The sequence below is a fragment of the Macrotis lagotis genome, chromosome 4 (genome assembly GCF_037893015.1).
Source record: "Macrotis lagotis isolate mMagLag1 chromosome 4, bilby.v1.9.chrom.fasta, whole genome shotgun sequence".
In the NCBI taxonomy this organism is placed as follows: domain Eukaryota; kingdom Metazoa; phylum Chordata; class Mammalia; order Peramelemorphia; family Peramelidae; genus Macrotis; species Macrotis lagotis.
The window spans coordinates 11,696,481-11,710,002 of record NC_133661.1 but is presented as its reverse complement, the minus strand read 5'-3'; the positions used below and the strand labels follow the sequence as shown (position 1 = coordinate 11,710,002).

At 35.6% G+C, this 13,522-nt stretch overlaps 1 long non-coding RNA gene across 1 annotated transcript in view; it reads right to left on the bottom strand.

Moving 5' to 3' along the window:
- Window positions 1–282: 282 nt before the first annotated feature.
- Window positions 283–13,522, bottom strand: part of LOC141522969 (uncharacterized) — a 28,819-nt gene continuing 15,579 nt past the window's right edge. Inside the window, exon 3 of the long non-coding RNA XR_012478274.1 lies at window positions 283–317. This is a non-coding gene — a long non-coding RNA (uncharacterized LOC141522969). The remainder of the gene's footprint in view (window positions 318–13,522) is intronic.

Below are 13,522 nucleotides of genomic sequence, written 5' to 3'. Positions count from 1 at the left end.
TGAGAAGTTAAAGATATTTTGTACTTGCTTCCCTAGTGATTAGAATGAAGGTTGACACATGGTAGGTGCTTAATTATAGGTCTTTATTGATTGGTTAAAAAATCTGCCTTTTAAAGTTTAGTTTTAGCAAATTATTTAGCTATTTTGTTCATTTAAAATTTTTTTATTCTGTCATTTCATTTCTCAGGGTGATGTGGGAAATAAAATGTTGTTGAACATCCCATGTCTTTCTGAATTTTTTCTCTGTCCCTGCTGAGAAATACAGGAATAATTAACGAGATTCTCCCATGTCTTTCTGAATTTTTTCTCTGTCCCTGCTGAGAAATACAGGAATAATTAACGAGATTCATGATAAATTTTTCCAAGAGAATTTAAACAGTGTCTATTAACTAGCATCTACATAAATGACAGGTGCAAAACTGTGGTTGCTTTGAACAGGCAGAGGCTGCCACCCATTCTGAATACATACATACAAACATATATACATATATACAAATCTACATTCAATAACTAGTTGATGACCCAACAAAGAGTAGTATTTTAGCATTTGAGTATAATAATTTATTTGCAAAGGGTCAGGGTCTCCATTGTAGGAATGAACTGACTTTTACACTTTTACAAGTTTTTCTGCATTCTAACATAAACATAAAGTAAACTCAAGAAGTTCAACTGGTTCACCGAAGGAAAATATAGAGCACATTAATCCTTCACAACTGCTTCCATTAGGCAACTAGGTGTCACAGTGCATAGAACTCCAGGCCTGAACTGAGAAAACTCATCTTACTGAGTTCAAATCTGATTTCAGTCACTTACTGGCTTATGACTCTGGTCAAGTCACTTAACCTTGTTTTCCTCAGGTTTTTTTTTTTTATCTGTAAAATGAACTGGAAAAGGAAATGGTAAACTACTCCAGTATCTTCACCTAAAAAATCTCAAATAGGATCATGAAAAGTCCTGGAAAAAAAGTCCATGAAAAAATCCTGAAAACAACCAAACAACTGTTTTTGCTGTCTCTCTCTCTATATTCATCCTCTCTGCTTCACTCATATATCCTATTCCATGGAGCCAAAGAAAAAGGTAGGGAAAAGGAGACCTAGAATCAATTTAATAGGGTCTTGGCATCTTTCAAACTAATTAAAGGGAATAAAATTCTCTAGTTCTTTTTCTCTAATGGTGAGAGGAATTTATTGAACAAGATAAAAGAGGGATTTTGTTATGATAAAATCAAACTTCTATCAAGTCTGGGTTTCTGAGTTATTGGCCTACCTTTAATGTGTAAATCAGGGGAAGACTGCCACAACAAGGACCATGTTACATTGAAAGGGTTTCAAATGCCTTAGAATCTAAATTCACAAGGGAAGAATTAACTGAATTACAGAAAGACATGGGCAATAATACCATAGGGCAGGAGATTTTAATGTCTCTCATTAAGTTTTAGACAAGTCCAATAGAAAATAAACAAAAAAGAAAATATGTAATTGAATAAATCATTGTAAAAAATAGAGCTAATAGTTGACTTATGAAATCTAATTGGAATTATTAAAGAATTTATATATTACTTAGCTCTATGTGAAACATTTATTACATTTTATTATATATTGCTTAGCTCTATATGAAACTTCTATAAAAATTGACCTTGTATTAAAACATAGAGATATTACAAACAAATGTAAAGAGGAAACAGTAGTAAATAAATCTCCTACAGAGCATAACAGTAAAAACCAGTAATCAATTCAGGGAGCACAAACAAAAGACACGCACACACACCCAAATGGAGACATCTTAATGAAATCATATATAATGATTACATCAAATAACAAGTCATAGAAGATGAACAATTATGTAAAAGAAAATAGTAATGATGAAACAACATGTCAAAATTTATGGAATGCAGCAAAAGGAGTCCACAAGGGAAAAATTATATCACTAAAAAATACATTTAACAACATAGGATAAAGAGGATCAATGCACTGAATATGCATTTAGTGAATAATAACTTTAAAATTTCAAATAAAATCTTGTCAAACTAAGTATATCAATTCATCCAAGAATTCTTCCATCATGATCAAATTGTATTTATACCAGAAATACAAGACTTGTTTAATCTATATAATCAAACTTAAAAAAATTATATACCTTTCATAGCTGTGGGTTGAAGAAATATTCTTAAAATCAGACAAGACAAATATGCAATTAAAAGTAATGGAATATATAATTTCGATAACATTAATCTGAAAATCTTCTCCATAAATAAAATTAATGTACCTAGGATAGAAGTGAAGTACTGGACAAGGGAATTTCTTTGATGGGCTTTAATCAAATTAACCAAAGGTTTATCTATTTTGTTGTCTTTTTTTCCCCATAAAACCAACTCCTATTTTATTTACTAATTCAATAGTTTTCCTACTTTCAATTTTTTAAATCTCTGCTTTAATTTTTAGGATTTCTATATTGATATTTAATTGGGGATCTTTTATTTGTTCTTTTTCTATCTTTTTTAGTTGTATGCCCAATACATTGGTCTCCTCTTTCTCTAAATTACTCATTTTTGCATTTAGAGATGTATAATTTCCCCTTAGAATTTGCTTTGGCTGCATCCTATTAAGTTTTGGTATGTTTTCTCTATATTGTCATTCTCTTGGATGAAATTGTTATTTGATCCACTCATAGGTTACTTAGGTTCCAATTAATTTTTAGTTTATGTTTACATGGTTCCTTGTTGCATAGAAATTTTTATTGCATCATGATCTGAGAAAGATGCATTTAAGATTTCTATCTTTCTGCATTTGATTATAAGGATTTTGTGCCCTAATACATAGATGATTTTTTCTAGGTCCCATGCACCACTCAGGAAAAAAGTATATTCTTTTCTATCTTCATTCAGTTTTCTCCAGAGGTTTGATATCTAACTTTTCTAAGATTCTGTTTGCCTCCTTCACTTCTTTCCTGATTATTTTGTGGTTAGATTTATCTTATTCTGAGAGAGGGAGATTCAGGAACCCCACTAGTATAGTTTGCTGTATTTCTTCCTGTACTTCCCCTCATTGTCCCTAGTTCTGTCCTTTGGGACTAAGCAGAGCAAATGGAATCTTTTCTCTTAGCAATTCCTTCAAATCCATTAAAACAGCAGTAATAGGGCTCCTCAGCCTCTCTTCTTTTAACTTTGTCAAAGTGAATAAGTTTTTAAACTTATATTTCTGATAATTAGAGGCTGAGAAAGCAGACCAATCAGAAATATAAGTTTATAAGACTGAATGTTAGCTCTGTCCATGTCAAGGTCTGTTTCTCTCCTTCTATGAATCTGAACTTTGACTCTATTTCTATAAATTAGCATGGTCATCCTCTACATCAATAAATTGTCCTGTGACAACAGTCAGAGGAAAGACCACCATAAGAAAGCAGGAAACTTGGCTGGTTATCTCTATAAGAGTCACAAATAAATTCCTATACTTGTGATTTTGGAAAGGGAGAAATCTCATGTTTTACATATCTGGTAAAACATAAATATCTTAAGTCAAATAGGAGACACTAGTCCTGCTACTAATTGCATTCCTGTCAATTCTTATAAAACAGATCTCATGGTTTGGGAAAGGAAGCATAATGTATGAAATGACAACTTTATGAACAAATGTGTAACTTGATTGCTTGGTCACCAAAAAAGAATCTGATTTTTTACATGTTTTGTATAAATACTTTATTTCTCTCTGCGAAGTCATTTTCTAAAATGGCTCTCACCTATAGATTTTTTGTAAATCTTGGAGGATAAACTTAACATCTAACCTAAATTTCTGTCTTATTTAAACCTAATTATTTAGACTTCACAGCCAAGTAATCACAGTTCCTTCACTTGATTCGCCAACCAACTTAGGCCCTGGGCCTCTTACTACTCTGTTTTATCTTAAATATGGTCCCTAAGAATGCAGGTTACAGGAAGATCATTAGCCCCTGTGCTTTTGGCACAATACTGCTCTTGATGCCTCTGAATAACCCATCATGAATCCTGTTAAGTAGTACTATGGAATCAGACTGAGCTAAGAATTCACTAAAACCTCTGGACATTTGTTCACATGAACTCCTTCCTGTCTCATATATCACCTCTATTTTGTCCTTTAGTAAAGTTGAATGTTTTAAATGTTGGTCCAAATTTGCATTGATGTCCACTGTTCCATTTTATGAAATTCTTCCTGAATAAAACCTCTTCTCTGACCCTCCTCTTTTTCCTGATCTATCTTAAAAAAAAGCCCCTAACCAAATAAAACCTCTTTTTATGTCTCTTGAATAAATCTCTTCAGCTCATTCTGACTGTATATCTCCTGGTTTTTCTTACAAGAGATATGCCCATTTGTGTTCTTCCTCTGAGAGGGAGCTGAACTCAGCTCTCTCTTCTGAGTGACTTGTTTGAAAATCCATCCCCTTAGAAGTGCAACTTATTTCTCCTTAGGTAATATTTTGGCTACCATTTCGGCTTCTGTTGAATGGACAATAGTGGGTGTGCAGTAGAACTGTTATTACCACTCAAGGGACCTAGACAAAAATTGTCTTTGTATTAGGGCACAAAAACCTTATAATCAAATGCAGAAAATTAGAAATATTAAATGCATCTTTCTCAAATCATGATGCAATAAAAATTCTATGCAACAAAGGACCATGGAAAATTAATTAAAAATTAATTGGAACCTAAGTAACCTAATCCTAAATTAATGAATTAAACAATTCCTCGAACATCACCCTTGTCCCACCCTCTAGAAAGGTGTTTGAGTAGATGTCCACTGAGATCACAGTCTTTTTTTTTCCCTCTGCTAGACACAATCTCTGCTCTCTCTCTCTCTCTCTCTCTCTCTCTCTCTCTCCCCCTCTTTCACCTCAGCATGGGATCTAGCCATGTGGCTGGATAATGTGGCCCCAGCTCCATGTGACTAGATCTATTTTGATTCAGATTTTTCTCCTCTTTCCTAAACCTTTCCTCTCTTTTCTCTTTTTAACTCGACTACTTCTTTCCCATCTTGTAATCACCAATATGACCCCAGCTCCACATGGTGGATCTATATGGGTCTAAGCCCAATTACACATTGTTGCTGTTTTCTTTCCCTTTCCACTTCCACTTTTTAAAGTGTCTTTGCTATTAGCTTTTTATGAACTTTAAGTTTTTCACTTAGATTGAACCTGATCTTTAAGTATCCTGTTTTCCCTGAGGGCATTTTCCCATCATCAAAATGTATGAACAGATTGTGATAATACTGTAATAGTGGAATATTGCCCTGCTGTAAGAAATGAAGAGGAGGTTGATTTTAGAAAAAACAGACTAGTGTAAAATAATGAAGGGCAAAATGAATAGAGCCAAGAAAACATTATATACAGTATCAGCAATATTGCTTAAAAAGTATTTGTGAATGGCTAAGCTTATCTAAACATTAATATTCAAACTGATTACAAATCTATGTCTTAGACTATTATGTCCAGAGAAAGAATTGATATGATTTATAGCACTGTGCACTGTGTAGTTTTACTTATATGTGTATATATTCACATATGTGTAGACAGATAGATAGATGGATAGATGGATAGATAGATATGGATGCATATCTATATATACACACACATTTATCTGTGTCAAATCTGTGGCCTTCTCTAGTGTTGGGTGGGGCAGGAGGCAGAAAGGGAGTAAATTTGGAACTTCAAATGTTAAAAAAAATAATAATTTAATTTAAAAACAAGATAAGACATTGCAGCCAGAGAGAAAAGATAAGGTTCTTGTTGAAGGCAATGGGAAGGGATCAAGCCTGGTAGATTTTTAGCATTCTTACTGGGGTTGAGCAAGATCAGGCATTAAGGGAAGGATGGGAACCTGTACCTGAGGACTTGGGGTTAAGATTAGCTTGCTCAATCATGCTGAACTGTCTGTGGGAAAACCTTTTGGAAAATTAGCACCTAACTGATATTGGGACATGCCACCTGGATGAGAAAGTGGCTATTACTACTGGCCTTGCTTTGGCAGGATAACATGGGATTTCATCTTTGCCAATAGAGGAGTGGCAATACCTCACTACCTCTCATTCCGCATATCCAAGTGGTTGCCAAGGTCTATCAAAGATTCCTTACCATGCCTTAATTTATTTGGAGAGGCTAGGTAGAGTCTGGGCCAGGGGACATTTTAAAGTCCATGAAGACACACAATGGAGATTGGCAAATAAATGTTTTTTTTTCTCTGCATCTTGGAAATCTTGTGCCTAGAGAGGTCATCCACCCAGAAATTTGATTTAGATTGAAGTAGAAGAGAATATCCTTCATCTAAATCATCTATAGAAATAGTTCGATCATTTTAATCTTAGAAAGACTAGATTCTGGATTTTCTTAAATATACAGTTGGCTGACCTTAAAAGCCCACTGTGGGTATCTCTTCATAATCTCTTCTGAGATAATCAATCCAAGTAGAAAGCACAAACAACAAGCAACAACCTTAAAATCAAGTTTCCTTTCTGATTTCAGTATCCTTTTCTTATTGCCAAGGGTCTTGATAAAAGTTTAGTGAAGTTTGGAGTACCAAAGTTTCTAATGAGTATACCTGAAGTGAATCAAGCTAGAAACAAATGAAAAAAGTCAGCTCTATGGAGCACCCCCTTAGAAGGGGGCACCCCAAAGCAACAAAATCTGATGAGTTTTAGTCAAATTTTTTTATCTGGATCAAGCATGAATAGGAATTAGAGAAGGATAGGAAGGATTTGTACAAGGAGGCATCCATTCTAAGGAGGGAAATTTGGGAAAGACTCCTGGGAAATTAGCAGATAATCTTGCTTGGCTGATAAGACCACCAGTCACTCCTGGTGGCCCTCTTTTTAGCAGGGTGACTGACTGAATTGTAGGATATGTAAGGGGGATAATTTGCAAGAAGACTGGAAAAATAGGAATTGTTGCGAAGAGATTTAGATGCTAAACTAAAGAGATTCCATTTTATCTTAGAGTTAATAAGGGTCTTCTAGAGAACTTTAGTAGCCTTCTACCTGATTAAATGAGGAACCTGACTAATAAAAACTAGAGAAATAGGTATCTGTATTAAATCAAAAGAACATGAAAACAGCAACTGATTGACCATCGTGATAAGACACATGGGTCGCTTAAGATATATAAATATGAGAAAAATGCTTGTTTCAGTCTTTGGAGCTTTTAATATTACTCTTTGAATATTAAAGGTTTCTGATCATTAATATAGGAGTCTCTAAGTAATCAGTAGGGATAGTCCATCTTCACAGTCACATTGGGCTAGGTTCAAATAATGCCATAAAGTTTTCTCATAAGGCAAAAGTTAGATTAGTCCCATGATTGAATAGCTAGCTATTCAATTGAATTAAGCTAGCTCTGGAATTGAGTCACAAGATGGAATCAGAATAATTCACTCAATTCCCACAACTGGAATACAGTGAACTGATTTATTGAAAGCAACTGGGTTGCCCTTCTGTTATCTCTCTACTAATCTGGAAGAGCAGTTCTTTCAGATTAAAAATTCTTCTTGTCAGAGAAAACAAAAATAAAAATTTAGTAGCTCTTCCTTCTCTCCTTCTTTGATACTAGCATCAAATATAAACTCTTTATTAAAGTATTAAGGCTCTTTATAACCTGACCTCTACTTAACTTCCTAACCTCATTACGTATTATGTATTAGTCTGTTTCATCTATATCCATCACCAAATCCAAACTAAATTGAAGATCTACCCTTTCTTCAATCCTATTCCTTTATATAACTGTTGGCATTGCCCTTGTGAAAGAAACTTTTAGCTGCAGGAATTCCCTTTCAGTAACATATGGAGCCACATGACCATTGGGGTCTCGTCCTAAACTGAGAATCTATGGTAGGGACCATATCTAACTGATATATTTGTCAGTTGGACAAGTCATTAAAATAGCATCCATGACTCTATGCACCACTATCCCAAGGTTGACACTCTAGGGATATGAGCAAGGAGAAATGGAGTCATTGAAAGAGAAGGAGAAGATTGGAGTCACTAATGTTCCAAGATCTGTGGTCTTTTAGGGTAGAAGCTACTAGGTCATGTAAAATTCTATTTGTACTTTCATGGTAATTAAATTGTTTTTTTTTATGTTGGTTGAAATATTTTCTCCTTAATCTGGGAATTTTGAAAGTTGGCTAATGCATTTCTGTAATTTTTCCTTCTGGGATCTCTTTCAGGTGGAGAATAGTATAAATATTTTTCTATTTCTACTTTACCTCTTGTTTTAGATTTTCAAGACAATTTCAATTAATGATTTCTTGTAATAGTGTATTGAGATTCTTTTTTTGATCATAATTTTCAGTTAGGAAAACAATTCATATAAGTCTCTCCCTCAATCTGTTCTCCAGATCAGTTGTTTTTCTAATGAGATGTTTCAGATTCATATTATATTGTATTACATCAAATCATATCATGCCATACCATTTTATATCATCTCATGTCATTTCATGTTATGTCATATTGCATTGTAACACATCACATCAAAATAAAATCAATATAAGATATAATATGCCATATTATATTAAATATAATGTAATTATTTTAATATAATACAATATAGGATATATTATTGTCCTTTTGTTAGGTCTCCTCCTTCTCTGAATAATAAATAATGTTAGCCATTCCCTTCACACATCTACCTTTCTCTACTAAAGTCCTTTCCTTTTCAAAAACTTTTGCTTAGATTTTATAAAATTAAAAATTTTATTCATTCCTTCTTATTACATCAACTTCTTTTTCTAAATGTATCCCTCTTCCCTCCCCTATTCATTGAGCTATCTGTTACAATGGGACATTAAAAACTTAACAATCAAAAAAATAAGTTCAACAAAACTGTCCAGCACACTGACAGACTATGACCATTCATGCAATATAAGGGAGGGAAGTATACTTTCTCTTCTTATGAAATCTCTTTCTTCATTCTGCAACAGAAATTAATATGCAATATGCTCTCTCAGTAAGTCATTCAACCAGTATTTTTCAAAAACCTATCATCATCATAAGGATAGTAAATACTGGGGTGGCTAGGTGGCATAGTGGATAGAGCATCAACCCTGGAGTCAGGAGTACCTGAGTTCAAATCCAGCCTCAGACACTTAATAATTACCTAGCTGTGTGACCTTGGGCAAGGCACTTAACCCCATTGCCTTGTAGAAACTTAAAAAAAAAGGATAGTAAATATTGATGTCCCATGAGGTTTCCAAACCTATTTAGATGGGTTTGCTCCTCACAAAAATCTGAGAGGTAGATGATGGTATTAACTTTATATTTCAGATAAGAAAACTGAGACAGGCAGTCATTAAGTAATTTGCTCAGAGTCTTCCTGCTAGGCCCCTGAGGCAGGATCTAAATACAGTTCTTCTAGACTCCAAGGTCATCATTCCATCTACTGTCCCACATAGATGCCTCACCTTTTTATGTCAAGGATGTTTTGGGGTGCCATATCTAAAGGAGACAGCTCCTGCTCTCAAGAAATTTAAGTTGATTGGAAGTGGAGAACTTATAAGTACATGCTTATACCAGTGAATTTGGTGATGGGGGAAGAGTTCTAACAGCTGGAGGCTGGGAGAAGAAGCATGTAGAAGGTGGTTGTTGAGCTGGACTTTAAAGGAAACTAGAGATTATATGTGGCAGAGATAGGGAAAGGGTGTTTTCCAGGCATGGGAAGTAATTAATGCAAAAGCATGGAGATAGGAGATAGAAGAGTAGATTATGGGGAATAGAGAAGGTTTATTTAACTGCACAATAGATTATATCAACAGAAATAATACAACATAAATTTAGAAAGGTAAGTTGCACCTAGGCTGTGAATAGCTATAAATGTCCAAAAAAAGAGAATTTTATATTTGATCCAAAAGGCAATAGGGAGCTTCTGAAGTTTACTTAGAAGAGTCACAATTAGAGTTGGAATCAGAATGCGAGTCATAATTAGGTTTAGGAGAAACATTATCAGACTTGTGTTTTAGGAACATCACTGACAGTTGCAGAAAAAATTGACTAGACTGGGAAGAAACTTGAGACAGACAGATCAAATCAGAAATTATTATAATAGTCCAAGAGAGATGATGATGATGATGATGACCAAATAGGAAGTTATTACTGTATTAGTCCAAGACAGAAATATATCCACCAATGGTTGTGGACATATGACTGGAGTGGAGGGAATAATTGTGAGAGATGTTATTGAAGTTGAATCAACAAGACTTGGTAACAATCTGATCTGATTGCTATTTGGAATGAAGGAGGGTCAGGAATCAGTGATGACTTTGAAGCTCTGAAATGAGATGACTGGAAGCTTGGGGATTCCATCAAAAAAATTAGAGAAGTCAATGAAAGAATTCAGAGGTATAGGGTAGCGGATCTGTTTCAGACATGTTGAGTTTGAGATCCTGATCCACTAACATTCAGGTGGCTGGAGACTAAGAGTAAGTAAAAAGAGAACCAAGAGAGAGTAGACTGCCCCAAATGTGTGGTGGTGGGGTTTTAATAGTCCCTTTCTGCTAGTCCCAGTGAAGTTGGCTTTGACCTAACAACATTTTGTCCTGTTCAGTTTTTTGTTCCTTCTCTTTTCCCTTCTGTGATTGGGCAGAAACATCTGTTAATTTTTGGGAGAATGGAAATGGAGTAGGGTGGATGGGAAGACATCTAACTCTATCTTCCTCACCTTACATTTGATTAGTTGATTCTTTGAGCATAAGCTTAAGATTTTATATCACCTTCAGTTAAATTTTATCTTAGATTTGTCATTCAGTAGACATACATCTAAGTGCCTATTCCTAGCTATGTGTGAGGCTAAGTGTTGGGAATCAAAGGAAGGCAGAAGCAGTATTTGCCTTCAAGGAGCTCACATTCTTATGGTGGAGACAAGATGGAAATAATTAGAAACATTTAAGATGGATATGTAAAGAACAGGGTCAAGATGATCAGAGAGGAGAGGGCCCTAGTAGCTGGGGGTGGAAAACTGGGGAAGGCATCGTAGGATTCAAGCTAGGTTTTCAAAGCAGCTCAAGGAGAGGGGAGGGGGCATGATACACATGCTAGCAAGGGGGAGAGTGGTACAAAGGCAGTCAACAGATACAAACTTATGTTTGATGAACAGCAAATCAGCTGGTATAGATAGAATATGAAATATGTGAATGGGAGTAAAATCCAGTCTGAGACTAGAAGGATAAGAAGAGAATCATATTCTGAAGAACTTTAAATGGCAAATGGAGAAAATGATATCTGATCCTGAAGGTGGAAGGAAGTCATCAGAATCTCATGGAGCAGAGAGGTGACATGATCAAAGATACTTTAGAAGAGTGGAGTATAACTTTATGTCTAGGCATGAAAACCAACTAGAAGGTTATTGTGGTTATCCAAGTAAGAAGTGAAGAAATATTAACAAGAAAAAAGGCAGAAAAAATGTGCTTGCTGCATGAAGGAGGCTCTCTATGTGGTGTTCCTTTTGCCTCCCATATAAGTCCCTGTGCCTCTAAGAAATGGGTTTGGGATTTTTGTCTTGTTTTGTTTGTCCTTTTCAGTTTTAGGCTCCAGGAGTGAAGACCAGGACCTGGGAGTTTGACCTCTGGGGACCTTAGAGCCCAAGATTCTAGTACATGTTGTTACTGGCCCAGCAGGGAAGCCCTGGAAAGTCAGGGTCCTGGGTTGCAATCCTGGAGCAGAAGTTGAATAGGGATGTGGTCTTAGAACTTGGTGGTATTATTGCAATGTCGAAACTGTGAAGCTAAGCTCCTTCCTCTTCTTAGGGACCTGATCTCTCCATACACGCTTGCTTCATCAGGCAGCAAATATTTCTGTATAAAAGTTAAACTCAATAGGACCCCTAAAGTTGGGGGGGACATAAAGAACAACTTGAGTCATGGTAGAGATGAGAGATGCCCTCAAGAGTACCCTGGGGGAAGAATGAAATGTCTCAGAGAAGGCCTCCAGGCAATGGGACGAGAGAATCACTTTTATAATTATGTCTAGCACAATGCCTAGTAAGGAGTAAAGATATTATTGAATGCATGTTCCATCAAGGAAGGCATGTATGCATTATTCCCTTAGCTTCCCATCAAATTCCTAATCCATAAGGACAGGGACTAAACCAATGTTTGTTAAACTTTGATTAAATGGACTTAAAAATATCCTAAGTGGTTAAATAAATGAGAAAGAGCATTATGTAGCAGATCATTATCATTGTGGTCTTAGTTTCATTAGCTCTGCATTGGTTATTCCAGGCTTGGAATGACTCTCAAACCATTTTCCAACAGAATCTGACTTCCTTTAAGACCCCACTCAAGGGACGGCTAGGTGGTGCAGGGGATAGAGCACCAGCCCTGGAATCAGGAGTACTTGGGTTCAAATCTGGCCTCAGACACTTAATAATGACCTAGCTGTGTGGCCTTGGGCAAGCCACTTAATCCCATTGCCTTGCAAAAGACTAAAAAAAAGACTCCACTCAAGAATCAACTCCCTCTGGAGACCTCTTGATCCCTTAGTTGCCATTCCCATGCAGTTATCTTCCATCTTCTCTGTATATATATCTTGAACCTTCTGAGATAGATATCTACATAGATAGATAGATAGATAGATAGATAGAGATAGAGATATTCTCTCCTATATTAGACTGCCAGTTTTCTGAAGGCAAAGAGTGGTTGTCCTTTATTGTACAGATCTAGTCCTTGGCATAGTATCTGACACAGAACAAGAACTTTTTTAAAAAAAACTTATTTATTTAATGTAATGGGTTAAGTGACTTGCCCAAGGTCACACAACTAAGTCATTATTAAGTGTCTAAGGATGGATTTGAACTCAGGTCCTCCTGACTCTAGGGCTGGTGCTCTATCCACTGCTCCACCTAGCTGTTCCAAAAGCTAGAATTTTAAATAAAATCATCTAGCCTCATACATTTTAGGAATGAGGAATCTGGGGTGAAATGGGAGAACAAGAACTTTTTGACAGGTCATGTGTGTATATATATATATATATAGATATAGATATAGATATAGATATAGATATAGATACATATATATAATAAAAATGTATAGGGAAACTTTGATGATGGAGATGTACTCTTAAAGTGTATTTGTTTGGGGAACTTTTAGTTTCTCTTGAGTGATTAGTGGAGGGCGTGTAATCATGTACAGGGTCATTCTTAAAGACCCTTTGAATGTTTCACTCCTTTGTTTTGTTTAGAAATGGGAAGAACAAGTTCAGCTTCAGGGAAGGGACAAGCATTTAGGAAACTCTAGGCACTGTGCTAAGCACTTTACAAATATGGTCTCATTTGATCTTCACAACAACCCTGAGAGGAAGATGCTATTTTTATCCCCATGTACAGTTGCATAAAGTGAGGCAGATAGAGAATGATTGATTTTCCCAGGGTCAAAAAAGCCAGTAAGTGTCTGAGGTTGTATATGAACTCAGGTCTTCTCCATTCAAGTCCCAGCACTCTCTTTATTGTATTACCTAGCTAGGGTTGGTAAGAGAAAGGAAGTTCCCTTCAGAATATCGGTAGGTAGGATATAGCTCTT